The sequence below is a fragment of the Psittacula echo genome (assembly GCF_963264785.1).
Source record: "Psittacula echo genome assembly, chromosome: 1".
Taxonomy (NCBI): Eukaryota; Metazoa; Chordata; class Aves; order Psittaciformes; family Psittacidae; genus Psittacula; species Psittacula echo.
Genome location: NC_137735.1, coordinates 61489000 through 61503433, shown reverse-complemented (window position 1 = coordinate 61503433; position 14434 = coordinate 61489000).

Here is a 14434-nt window from a genome sequence, read left to right as displayed (position 1 = left end):
GTATTTTAATGAATGCAATGATGGTGTGTTCCAAGGGAAAAGCTTTAAAATGTTCAGATTACATTCAGCCTGTAAAACCTCCTCAGAAATTAAAAGCAAATTGATAATTATAAGATGATCACTGTATTTAATCTCCACATTTAAGAAGCTTTGTAGTTGCCAGGAAAATAAAATGTTGGACAAAGGTATTCAAAAATAGCTCTCTAATTGTGCAAACATATTGATCCTTTGCAACTTAGCATACAAGTCTCACTGCAGTTTAATAGTTTGTGTTCCACTCCCCTGGCATTTTTGAAACTGTTTCCCCGGAAAGAGTATACGTCTGTCGTCTAACCCCACTCACAGATATCTGTAGTTGCCATATCCCAGGTATTCAATCATCTCTCTCCCTAGACATGCATTTTCTGTATATGACTGATTTTCCAAAAATATACATTATACACACAAATGTATTTTACATGAGGACCTTTTCTACCTTCATGTTCCAGCCATTCAAACACAAGGGAGTCCCATGCTCTCCAGAATCTTTTTGGCATATATTTTGATACAAATATTAATTAATTAAGACATGACTGAGCTTCAATAGAAAGCAGCTTTAAACTTTTATTCACCTACAGATAGGGGACATCGTCAAACACAAGTCTTCCTTTCTAGCGAGGGTAGGAGCTGAAATGTTTATTAAAACTGCTGACTGAGATCAGTTAGGGGAACTACCATAAATGTTTACCTTGTTATTTCCTCTCAGGCCCCATCAGAAACAGGATATAGGGCTACAGGGAACTTTGATGTGACCTAGTATAGCTATTCAGACTGTAGTAATTATAACTCATATAAGATCTTAAATAGAGAAGCCAATTCTCCAAGTACTGACACAACATTTGATTTCCTGGAACACATCATTTGGGCCTACAGTTAATTTGATCAAAGGAGGCAGCAGGTAGATACCAAGTACTATAAAAGACATGATACATACATATTTTTAAAAATAAATTTATTAAGGAAGTTGTTGCACTCTCTGTACTCTAATGCAACACCATCTATTGCAACTACATGAATTTGAATATTTTAATTCTATGTGTAGTTCTTTGGTACTCCAAATGCTAACAAGAAGAAATACTGCACATTGCTCTGTTAGTCAGTTCTCTAGCCTGCTAAGGATGTTTCAGGCCTTTCTATGAGTCAGAGAGAATCCCTTCATTAATATGAATGGGATTTGTACCATATCTCTGAAATTAAATATTTATTTTTCTGCAGAAAATGGAGCTATGTAGACAACATGATATACAAGCTGAGTTCAGAAAACTTCTATTATTATACTGACTCAGGCTCACTTTGAATAAGCCTGGTCAAATTTACTGTTAGGTGTTAAAAGGTTGGTTTGCAGTTACAGTTTCAGTAGTAGTGTTATAAAAATGGATCTAATTGACTATCCATGAGAAATAAACCATTCTAATTTTTCAAAGTAACTTCATATTTCATTGTAAATGCTTTTATATATATAAATAAAATAACAGTCCAAAATGTCACCATTTCTAAACATAATTCATTGCTACTGCCCAACTATAGGCATAAGAGGAGAAAACCTCCTCAGGTACTCCTTTGTCCAGCTAGTTCATTTCATAGATGTTTTCTTCCTGTGCCTGAAAGCCTGGAGGATGGTCAGAGCCTTAGTTTCATACAGGCAGCATTGCATGTCACTGTTTTTACTAGTAACAGCTTCATTTCCCAGCTGGAGTTAAAGAAGACCAGGAAGGCAAGAGGAGGGCCAGAAGGAACATCTGCTTTCCCACCAGGATCTAGAGCTGCGGAGTCAAAATAATACCTCTGTCATTAATGGGTGAATGCATGTAAGTTCAAGGATGAACAGGAAAAGTTTTACCACCTCAGGATCCTGGACAGTGGAGGACCTAATGGAATATGATAAGTACGTATAGTCCATAATTTGAAGCTCTGAGGATCATGGCCTCACAATGAAAATTCCAAGAAGATGGCAATTTTGTGTGCAGTGCCCAATTCTCTGCGCTGAGCAGAGGCCCAGCAGCAGGTCTACATCTCAGCAACAGGAGATCACAACCACTTGTAGAGAAGAGATCCTTCGGTGATTAGGAATAGATTTGTCCAGAATCATCTTAAAAAGAACCTCAAAAATAATTTGTTTACCAAATTAACAAAATGGAGTAAAGTGCTGCATGCAAATTCCTGGTTTTCATGCAAAGACTGACAGTTCCCCACCAGAAGTGAAAAAATGATAAGCCACAAACCAAAATATGCCAAGCATTTGATTCCTTGTTGAGTGTTCTTCAGCATTATAAACTCTGTCTTCAGGAGGCACAAACAGAAATAAAGCCTTTTATACAGTAGCTATACAGCATTTTTCATGCTACACTCGAAGAATGTTTTTTGCAATATTTTACTATGTTTACATTACAGATTAGTAGCTTAATTTGGAAAGCACTTGCAATTTCATAATTTGCATAAATCACATATTCAATTTCTGTCTTTCTAGCTTATGCAGCTAATGCACTTTTCATGAACGCTTTGCTTTGTTTGTAATTTAAATTTTTTACAAAGCCTGCAATCTGAATGGGGGAAATTAGCACTGTGCAAGAATGTAAGCATGATTATCAGGCCATACTAAGAGTGCTTTCTAAAGGCACAAATGCTTATGCACTACCGGTTCTGTAGCCTTGTTTTGAGGTAAGAACATTTAAAGATACTTGAAATGTTTTCTTAAGATTATGTTAACATGCTGACTCACCATCAGTGATAAAGAGGTAGCATCTACATTCAAGACTGGGACAAGTAGTTATAGCTATAAAGTCTGTTATATAGACCCATCACGAGATCATGACAGAGACTGTGCTGAATTAGCATGGATTAAACACCTTGTTCAAAACCTCATTATGATTCACAAATCTCAAGAGCTCAACAATAATAAAATGTCTCACTTACATCACAGCTTTTTATCAAAAATGCCAAAAAGAAGTTTCCTGAGTGATAAGGTAAAATGTTTCATGCGAAGATTGTGACATAAATGCACATTGCTCCATATTTCAAGCAATCATGTTTGGAGTAAATCTATAAAGGCTAGAGAACACTTCAACTGCCTGTTAGTGCGTGCATGGGGTAAAATATTCACACCAAAGTGCTTGTTCAATGGGTATATGTGAGGATTGACAGAAAAGGAACTGCTGAATACAATAATTTTGAATTCAAGGCTTGTGCTTCAAAGCAGATTTAGATAATCCTGTTTTTGAAAGTCTCCATCATAGCTGTTTGTTTGCATTAAGTGCATGTTACCATCAGCTACAAGATGTTTAAAGAAAGGAAACTGCTCATTCTAATGCTGGACATACAAGTTTACTTGTGAACAACCAACTAATGGCCTTTCACAAACTTCACTGACGTCCCTAGAAAACTCTTTTAAAACTTGATTTACAGAAAATACTTCTAAAAGCTTCTTCTTTCTCACCTCCTCAGGTTTTGCCTTGTTTGCTTTCTTTTAAGGGTTATATAAACACCTGAAGAGTTCATTCAGCCTTTCCAGAAATCCAAACTTCCTGTTCATAATCATCTTCACACCAACAATTCCTCACTGAAACATCATAAATCAAAGATAACTATTCCAAAAGCAAAATTAAAAAAGGTGCTTGAGCAGATATGCTTTTAGGTGAGGGAGAGATTTATTCACACAACTGTTCTTATTAACCAGAACATTAATGGGGACAATGCAAAACAGTAGTTAGAAAAATTTTGGAGGAAAGGATTATTCCAAGAGGAAGAGCACTGATTTAAATGATTATAAATTGAGCAGAGTCAGAAGGATCTCCAGTCAGGGAAGATACACAAAGACTGTGGGGGCTGACTAGCTGGAAAGCAGCTTGGCAGAAAAGGACCTTGGCGTCCTGGTGAATCAGCAATGTGCCCTTGCAGCAAAGACTACTAACAATCCTCTGGGCTGCATTAGGTGTCATGTTGCCAGCATGCCATGTGGGCTGATACTTCCCCTTTCCTCAGCACTTGAGACACACTTGGAGTGCTGTGTCCAGTTCTGGGCTCCCCAGTACAGGAGAGACATGGACATACTGAGAAAAAAAGGGGCACTAAAATGATTGAGAGACAGGAGTATCTCTCCTATGAGGAAAGGCTGAGAGAGCTAGGACTGTACAGCCTGGAGAAGACTCAGGGGAAACTTATTAATGCATATAAATATTTGAAGGGAGAATGTAAAAAAGATAGATCCAGGCTCTTTTCCTTGGTGCCCACTGACAGGACCAGAAGCAATGGGCACAAACTGAAACACAGTGTTTTCCTCCTGAATATCAGGAAATGATGTTCTTGCTGTGAGTGTGACCAAGCACAGGTTGTCCAAGGAAGTTGTAGAGTCTTCACCCTTGAAGATATTAAAAAACTCTCTGGACATGGTCCTGGGCAGCTGACTCTAGGTGACCCTGCTTGAGTAGAGGGATTGGACCAAGTAATCTCAAAGTTCATTCCAACCTCAGCCTTTCTGTGATTTTGTGACCATGGATCCTTAAGGAAGTAAAACATGCCTGTTACCAGACTTAACCCAAAGATGTGCCCTTTCTTTGTCCTGCATAACCCTGCATGCCAAAGAGGTAGTGTGGTGCTCATGTGATAGAGTCTAAGCAGGTGCAAGCAACTTTATCTTACTAGCTTGGCCTAGACAGCAGCAAAAGTTCAGCAGCTGAGGATATATGGGGGAGTCAATAGGAGATTCATGCAACTTGCAATGAAACCTACCCATATGGTACTTTCACTGCTGGAGTTAACCAGGTGGGCACAATGATCCATTTGTACCTGTAGTGTGAATATACACAGGAAGCAAATACCCTGTAATGGGTAGCTAAAGGCTCTTCGACCACAAGATGGGCTGCAAGATGGTTGTCCTGTTGAGAACTGTTGCTCAATTTGCTGCTGTGCGGATATAACAGAGTTTATTAATGTTATTTGATACTAAGGCTGTTGCCAAATAACTAATGTCATTTTATACTATTTTATTCTGTCTTTTGTGATATAGAGGAAAAGTGGACTGTATGCCTGCTATTGTTATATGCAGTTGCAAAGGAATAAGAACAGTAGTGATTACAGTAAGATTAGTGGTGACTGCAGAAATATAGAAATATTTGGAGGTCTCTGTGAAGAGGGGTATTAGGAGGTATCCTAAACTCTTTCCCATTTGTGTGAGGGAAAAGCCTCTCCCGCTACCGTTAGCGTACTGATGGCAAAACACTTGACACGATTGATGAACCAAAACTGAGCTTGTCAGGCATCCACTGAAAAATTTATTTAGCCAGCTAACGCTGCTTTTATAGCAGGGATGTATTGGTAGACTACATTGCAGGAAACAATAAATACAAAAAAAACCCAAAAAAAACCCAAACCAAAACCAGAAGGAACCAGGGAAAAAAACCCAGTAATTAGAAAACAATAATTAGAACAACTTCAAGTTTAATGTCTTAATTAAAGCTGCCTGTCACAGTTGTAAATGGGCCAACAAAGCATTTAGAGATGAAGCAACTAGATGGAAGAGAAGGGGACTTAATTTGTGTATAATTCTGGGTGCAGTTTGATTCGGAGGAAACTCCAGGAACAAACTTGCCAACAAAGTTTTCAAGTTGACAAGCAGGTATTCTTTATTGCGGTGCCGGGAGACACGGGGGATAGCTCCTCCTAACATGTGTCTCCCTCTATTGCTCCATACACTGCCTTATATAGATGTTGGGCATACATACATATTCATGAGGTTACGTATGGATTACATAATTTTCCAGAGAGTTCCCCGCATGCGTACAAAATTGTGGTAGGGGTCTGTGAGGGTCGTTTACTTCTTCCAGCAATCTTCATCACTTCTGGCTGCCTTTGATGCATGCGCAGTAAATGCTCACACCAGCTTAATTGGATTGTTAAGACCAAAGACATAATAATCCTTCTAGCTTCCTACTTATCAGTTAGTTTAACTGTAGCCCATCGTGGACACCTGCCATTTCCGGATACTCCTTATCCCTATGTCTCGTTATTCTAGACTATTTTTCTTAAAACTATGTCAACTATAACAACTTGTCTTGCACAAGAATTCTCAGTGTTTTCTCTAGCTGTACTCTATTTTTCCCTCTACATATCATGTCCCTCAGTAATTTTCCACTGCTACTGTTACAAAGCCATTACACTTAGCATTACTTAAAACTAATTCTAAAAGTTTATATGTTCTATTTTATGATTTTATGGCCCCCTTTGTTTCAAGTTCCAGTTACTTAGGAGAACACGCTAACTGGACATTTGTTTCTTTCCATGTGAGTTCTTTGGATGCTCTCCTTCTTTCTACCAGCAAGGACATAAACAGTCTCTCACCTCCCCAATTTCAGGATCTCCTGATTGCAGGCTGACACAAGGTTTGGATGTTTACTGGTGTGTCATTTCACTTTTATGCCATGTTATGCACGTGTTTTCTTTGATATAGGTCCTACAGGTAAAGAGTATGCGCTCTTTTGTGCATCATAGCAAGCGACTGACTGAAAGACTCCAGATAGAGTAGCATAGAAAATGTGGGTTCTCAAATAAAATTTGATTGCTAGGAGGAACTACTTATTTATCTCTATGGGTTTAAATTTTCCATACATAAACCAATGCTGTTTACAATGGACCAAGGTTTTAATCATTAAGGAAAATTGAGAATTTATGAACAAGAAAACCAGGGAAACAATCTGCTCCTGCTTTTTCTTAAAATCAATATGAAAGCAAAGGGAGGAAGCTACAATTTGATTTTCTGCCATGTTGTTTTTATACACTTACTTGAACAATTCAGTTTCTTTGATTTTTCACTTATTATGGCCACTTTTATTTAAATTATGCTGCTTATAAGGCTTAACCATTCAAAGCAAGCCATTTGGAAAAGCCTTTGGGAAGAAGTCTTCTGTTAACAAAATCACTGTTGGTCCTGGAATGCAAATAAATAACAGTTGAAAAGCTGCCAGGATCTCATAATTTCTGGGTATGCTAACTACTTGGGTTAAATACACTGCAAACAAGTTGGAACCAGCAAAAATGATGTAACTATCAGCCTTTTCATCCAGCACTAACTCACTGAACTAAATGTGTGTCTCTGTTTACAGTTTTTCTTTCCATTTGGGTAACTATGTGCTAATGGTGACTGGTTAATTATTTCAACAAGCTACAAAGTGGTGTTGTCCTGGTTTAAGCCCAGGCTGTAAATTAGAACCACGCAGTCTACTTCCCCCCACACACACACCTTTCTTCCCCCCGCTCCTGGAGGGACGGGGAGGGGAATCGAAAGAATGCAACTCCCACGGGCTGAGATAAGAACAGTTTAATAACTAAGATATAACACAAATCACTACTGCTACCACCAATAATAATAATGATAAGAGAAAATAACAAGAGAAGAGAATACAACACCTCACCGACCGATAACTTGCCCCCACTCAGCAGCGAACTAGCCCTTCCGGAAACTCTCAGTTCTACATCCTGGGCATGACGTGCTGTGGTATGGAATACCTCTTTGACTAGTTTGGGTCAGGTGTCCTGTCCCTGCTTCCTCCTGGCTTCCCCTCCTCCCTGGCAGAGCATGAGACTCACAAAGTCCTTGGTCAGGGTAAACATTCTGACCAGCAACTGAAAACATCGGCTTTATCAGTATTATTCCCAGGCCGAAAGTCAAAACCACAGCACTGCACCAGCTACTAAGAAGCAGAAAAACTGACTGCTGCTGCTGAACCCAGGACAGGTGTATTCACTGAAGCTGGAAAAAACAGCCTAAAAATAGACTCCAGTTCCAAAAGTTAGAAGGATTCCTGAAGGAAATAATAGTGGTTTGGCTAAGGAGATCAGATTTGATGACGAAGAGTGGTCTGTTTGGGTATTAAATCATCAGAAGCAATGACACACCAGCACTGGGTTTAACAGGCATTGGAAGAGGCATTTAGATCAGCTGCAGTGAAATTATTCCATGTGCAAATTTTCCCTTTTGATGAGTTTACGTAACTTTCCCATTAATGTAACTGAAGGAATGTTTTTGTTACAGGAGCTCAGTAGATAAAGTGTGAAGCACAGATGAGTGGCAAGGTGAAAAGACTAGGTTGGTTTTTGTTTTTTATCGGTTGGTTGTTTGTTTTATTCAGGATTAAAGGTCCATGTGAAACAGCTTGTACTTTGTGTAGTAATTTCCATCAACACCAAGCAAACTTTCAACCTTATCTGTATTTGATGCTATTTGTGCTTCCTCTTGCATTGGTCTAGTCATCTATACAGAACTTAAAGCAATAATTCATGAAAGTCTGATCAGATGTCAATAGAGAAAACTCTCTTAAAATAAACTACTAATTTCTGTATAATGGCAGTTAAAAGCTATTTAACATGCATCCTCTTGTCAACTTTTATACAGAGCTTTTCAGTATGAACACACTGAATATTTATAAGGGAAATCTCGTACTGAAGGAATTTTGCTTAAGTTACCATTTATTTTTTTGCTATGATTTATTCATTAAATCGCAGAGAACAGTGTTAGACATTCTTGTCTCTGAGTATTTTTAAATAGAACTGCTCTGTCACTTCATCTGTGATGTAAAACTTCAGAGAAGATGAAGCAACAGGAATAAGACAGAAGTAAATAGCCTGGGCTAGGTGTAGACAAAGCTATAATAATGGTGTTAACTAAGAGGAGACTTCAATTAAAGGAACTGATCAAGGAATTTTGCAGCACAAAGTATGTCTTCAATAAGCAAATTGGGAAAAGTAAAAAAATAAGAGTTAACTAAAGAGCTCTTATATCCTATATAATTATTTATGGAGTTTAATAATAATTGTCTCTAAATTGGAGAGACATCAATTTGATGGGTGGACCACTCAGTGGATAAAGAACTGGCTGGATGGCCGCACGCAAAGAGTTGTGGTCAGTGGTTTGATGTCTGGCTGGAGAACAGTAACGAGTGGTGTCCCTCAGGGATCGGTGTTGGGACCAGTCTTGTTCAACATCTTTGTCGGTGACATGGACAGTGGGATTGAGTGCGCCCTCAGCAAGTTTGCCGATGACACCAAGCTGTGTGGTTCAGTTGATACACTGGAGGGAAGGGATGCCATCCAGAGGGACCTCGACACACTCGTGAGGTGGGCTAATGCCAACCTTATGAAGTTTAACCATGCCAAGTGCAAGGTCCTACACCTGGGTCTCAGCAATCCCAGGCACAGCTACAGGTTGGGCAGAGAAGAGATTCAGAGCAGCCCTGCAGAGAAGGACTTGGGGGTGTTGGTCAATGAGAAAATGAACAGGAGCTGGCTTCAGTGTGCACTCGCATATCCTGGGCTGCATCAAGAGAAGCATGACCAGCAGGTCGAAGGAGGTGATCCTGCCCTTCTACTCTGCTCTCGTGAGACCTCACTTGGAGGATTGTGTGCAGTTCTGGTGTCCTCAACATGAAAAGGACATGGAACTGTTGGAACAAGTCCAGAGGAGGGCCACGAGGATGATCAGGGGACTGGAGCACCTCCTGTATGAAGATAGGCTGAGAAAGTTGGGGCTGTTCAACCTGGAGAAGAGAAGGCTGCGTGGAGACCCCCTAGCAGCCTTCCAGTATCTGAAGACGGCCTACAGGGATGCTGGGGATGGACTATTCATCAGGGACTTTAGTGACAAGACAAAGGGTAACGGGTTAAAACTTAAACAGGGGAAGTTTAGATTGGATATAAGGAAGAAATTCTTTACTGTGAGGGTGGTGAGGCACTGGAATGGGTTGCCCAGGGAGGTTGTGAATGCTCCATCCTTGGCATTGTTCAAGGCCAGGTTGAATTAGGCCTTGGGTGACATGGTTTAGTATGAGGTGTCCCTGGCCATGGCAGTGGGGTTGGAACTAGATGATCTTAAGGTCTTTTCCAACCCTAACTATTCTGTGATTCTATGATTTAAGGAGCCTTCAAGGCAGCATTGTTAGAATACAAAGAACTGAACAAAGCATTCTAGAAAACATAATCATACATGCTAAGAAAGGTTGCAGCTAGACAAGCTTTTTTCTTTCTTGAAGGACTTATTTTCTCATTTTTTGGAGTATGTAATTTTTGGAACTGCTCTTTATCTAGGAGTACAGTAAGTCACCTTTCCCTTTTCTTACAATAGAGTCTGACATGAGACAATGCTGGTACTTCTCCTTCCCCCTCTGGTCACACAAAGCTTTAGCTTCAGTGGAAGTTTTGCTGGATTAGTTCAATGAGCTTACCTAAAAGAGAACACTGGTATGATACCAGCAGCATGAAAAAATAGTAGCAGGAAAAATACTAAATATTGAGATAATATATCTTGCTGTCAATGCATGATGACAGATTAACAGGCAGTGAAATAATTTGGATGTGACTTTGATGGCAATAATGAGAAAAGTCACTGTACCAGGAAAGTGCTTGCATTGCACACCCCTGTGAAACTGAGGAAAGAGTAGCTAATGCAGAGTATCTATCTCTTTCCTGCTATGGGAGGCACTACTTGCAGTTGTTCTGGAAAGCAGATTTACATATCTCCTCCTCTAACAAGACATTAATCTTTGAACCATACTGCCACATAGAACTTGTTTCCCTTCCATGGTGCAGTGGGCTTCTTTACCAGGTATCGAATACAGCAGAGAGCTAAAACCAGCATTATATGAGACGTAAAATATCCCTTGGCTGAATGTGTAAGGTGTGAACAGTTTAGCCTTCCATGGATAAGCTAGCTATCAAATAGCCAAGGCAGATTGCAAACCCAATTGATACAGATTGCTGCCACACGGTGAAATAGCAATGGACAGTGTTGTGACATATGGCTAGCATGTCAGTGAAGTGGCGTGCTCTACCTTTTGTGCTGTAAGATGCCATAGCCTAGGTTGCATGCATCAGCTGCACATTCAACATGCCAGACATTTCTCTGAATTCCCTAGGCACACTGACCAAAAATGCTGCGCTGTCCTCCTGGTTTTTTACAATGATGGGTTGTTTACAGTCTATACCTTTCTTGCTTTGCAGATCAGAGGGCCATTTGCAATTGCCTTACCCCAGGAAAGAGAACTCAGCCTTTCACGCAGCAATTCCTGTGTCAAGGTACAAAAACTGAACAATTTATATTATCACAACAGTGACTTAACCAGCATCTGATGGTGACTAAATTTAATGCACAGAATTAAGAATCCAAATGCCTTTCAGGGGGTTGTTCTGGAATTTGAGAAGTTATGGGTAAGAAAGGCTGGCATTCACTCCTGTAATCAGATACATTTCAGTAAATGTAGAAATATGTCATGCAACGCAAACTACATTTTACCCAACTCGTATATATTCCTGAGATTTTCCTATTTTTTTTTTTTTTACTATTTTTGTATCACCCATGAGTCATCAGGCTTTGACTCTGATGTTAATATTGGCTTTTCCAAGAGTCTGTGTAGATTAGACACTTACTCTGCTTAAAGCCTGAAGGCACAAGATAATAGTTTTCTGTAACCTGCTACAGCAAAAGTCTTCATTAGAATTGCAAGACATACCTTAGCACATATTGAAATAGTATCATAGCATGAGAATTAGCCTTTATTTCTATGCAACTCTGTGGGGCTGCTCTTGAATTACAACAGACCACCTGCTTCTTTTCTGAATTAAAGTAGAGGTAAACGCTGAAGTTACTTATTAGTCTGGCTTCATACGGATATAATATTTTTTAGTTTGCCATTTTTGACCAAATTTGAAGGAGGAAGCTACAGTTTTAAATGTAACCAAATTCTGAACAAACTTCATGATCAAGAGAGACAATGCCATGGAGAGGAAACCATGAAGACAGTGTGCTGTATCACTACAGAAGAAAGCAGTGGTAGTTGTAGGAAAAGAATTTGTTTAGGAGACAGAGGTGAAATACCTAGAATCCTGCAGGAAACCAGGCTCATGCCTCCTCTTCCATTAGCATATTTTGATTTTAACCTGCAATTTTAAGTCTGGAGTTTGTAGCGATAGTGGAAATGAGCCAAGAGAATATGGAGAAGCGTGGCTGAGCAGAGATGCCAAGGAACACAACTCTGGAAACACTCATGGTATCACCAGGTACTGTGATATTTTTGGGTGTATCTATAAGGCTTTGTAGGGTTATGGTTGAGAGCACGGGTCTGTCTCATCCCCTCATAAGCCTTCAGCTACATCCCAGTGCTCTCCCATCATGAGAGAGATGAGAGGCTGTACAGGAGATGGAACACCTCTCCTATGAGGAAAGGCTGAGAGAGCTTGGTTTGTTCAGCCTGGGGAAAAGAAGACTCCAGGGAGACCTTATTGTAGCTTTTCAATACCTAGAGGGTTTATAAGAAAGATGGGGATAGACTTTTTAGTGAGGCCTGTAGTGATACAGCAATGGGTAACGATGTTAAATTCAAAGTGGGTAGGTTCAGGCTATATACAAGGAAGAAATTTTTTTACTATGAGGGTGGTGAAACTCTGGAACAGGTTCCCAGCGAGGTTGTAGATTCCCTATCACAAACATTCAAGGGTAGGTTGGATGGGGTTCTGAGTAACCTGACTTAATTGACGCTGTCTCTGCTCATTGCAAAAGGGTTGGATTAGATGACCTTTACGATGATCTTTAGCTGACCTTTTTGGATGATCTTTAAGATCCCTTTCAACCCAAACTATTCTATGATTCCATGATAAGTGATAGCAATGTGCTAAAAGGAGCATGGACAAGAGGAGGGCAGATGTACAGCAGTCAAGCAGTGCATGTATAAGAAAAGGAAGGATGGAGAAACAAAGTGAATCATAGAGATAATTCAGTAATGATTGCTTCCCAAAGTTGTTGTTTGGTTTGCATAGCTTTAGAAACATGCCATGTCTCAACGTATCATGTCATATCATCATGATGCCAAAGTCCTTGAAATTAAGGGAATCTGAATCAGCAGGGCCCAGCTTCTACATTGGGTCCAATGCAGCAAGCATTCATCTTAAGATTTGGATATGGCCATACTGCCATTGATTGTGATAAAGGAATTATAAATGTACTACAGAGTCCCATCTTTTCAACATGAGGGTTCATATGAGGAATGCTTAAAGGTTCTGCATCTAAATAATTGAGCTGTAAACATAATGTAGTACTGGCCAAACTCTCAGAGAGATCACCAAGGTTTGTATCTATGCCATGAAGCTCATCATCATTCAATAGTGTGATAAAGTGCGACTAATACTCTACAAATGAATTTATAAGTAACCCTGCTGCTTTTTTAATAAAATTATTATTTCAAGCACCCTTTGGATTACACTAACGTTTTCAGAGAGCAGCCTTTGAAGTATCTGCAGAAACTGCTTTACAGCCATTAAATATATATTTAATTTATGAAATATATTGCCTGCACTTAACACTCTGCTTGTGCAACTGGCTTGTAAAATGTATCATTTGCTCTATTCATGCTTCTGTGATGTCTTTGCAAAGTCGTGTTGCCTCTGAATTTGTGTAAGAGAGGATTTAGTGGTACAGCTTACTGCTACTCATGGCATATCTAATGTCACTGGAAAAGGTGAAGAAAGAAAACAGGATGAGTATGGCCCCAAAATGTGCCTGAGGTCTTGCTCTATTGTCATTGAGAAATGTGGAGAATCTCTCTCAGCACCTTGGAACAGCATCAGATGATAGAAGCAAATGGGCCCATGCTTGCTGATCCTGAACGTTGCTTTGCTCCTGCAACTCCAAGCCAAGTCTGTGGGAGATGCAAGTCTTCACCTCTCCAAGTCTGGCCCTTGAGGAGGACTGCATTAGAGAGGAGTGCTTCATTCTGTGGTTTGGTACCATGTTATATTATTTACTTTTTGCTGCTGGCTGGTTTTCAGATGTGCTGTGTGAAATCAGATACCTGGTAGGCTAATCAAAATGCATAACGTGTAAAGCAGAGGCTTTGAAGTGGAATTATGTAATATAAGCCAATATTCATTCAGGACTGAACGACAAATTTTGTCTGTGGCTATTAATTAGGTGTATTAAGAGTCATTATAATTACTCTTTCTCAAGAAAGAATATTAGTGCACATTTATGTATTACCATTCTGTACAAGACACATCCATGCCTCCAATGTTAGTACTTCCTAAAGAAAATAGAGTATGATGTAGTGTACTATGCAATGAATACAGGCTTGATGATATATACAAATTAAGTAGTTACCTGTAGTTTCTCGCTACTTGTGTGGTGAGGGACGGAAGCACTAGTTCCCTCTGAACTAGGGCTGAGACATAGAGCATTCACGGAATGCGGGTCATCAACGATTTATTGCGCAGTTAGAATTCCTTATATTTGCCGCCCAAGCACCTCCCCAGGGTCAGCTGGTTCCTGTCCCTCCTAGCAGCTTCCCGTCCATGTACCAATCCCTACATCTCCCCTGCCTCAAGACTAGAAAACTCAGGGTTTTAACAGCTATTCCAGATAACA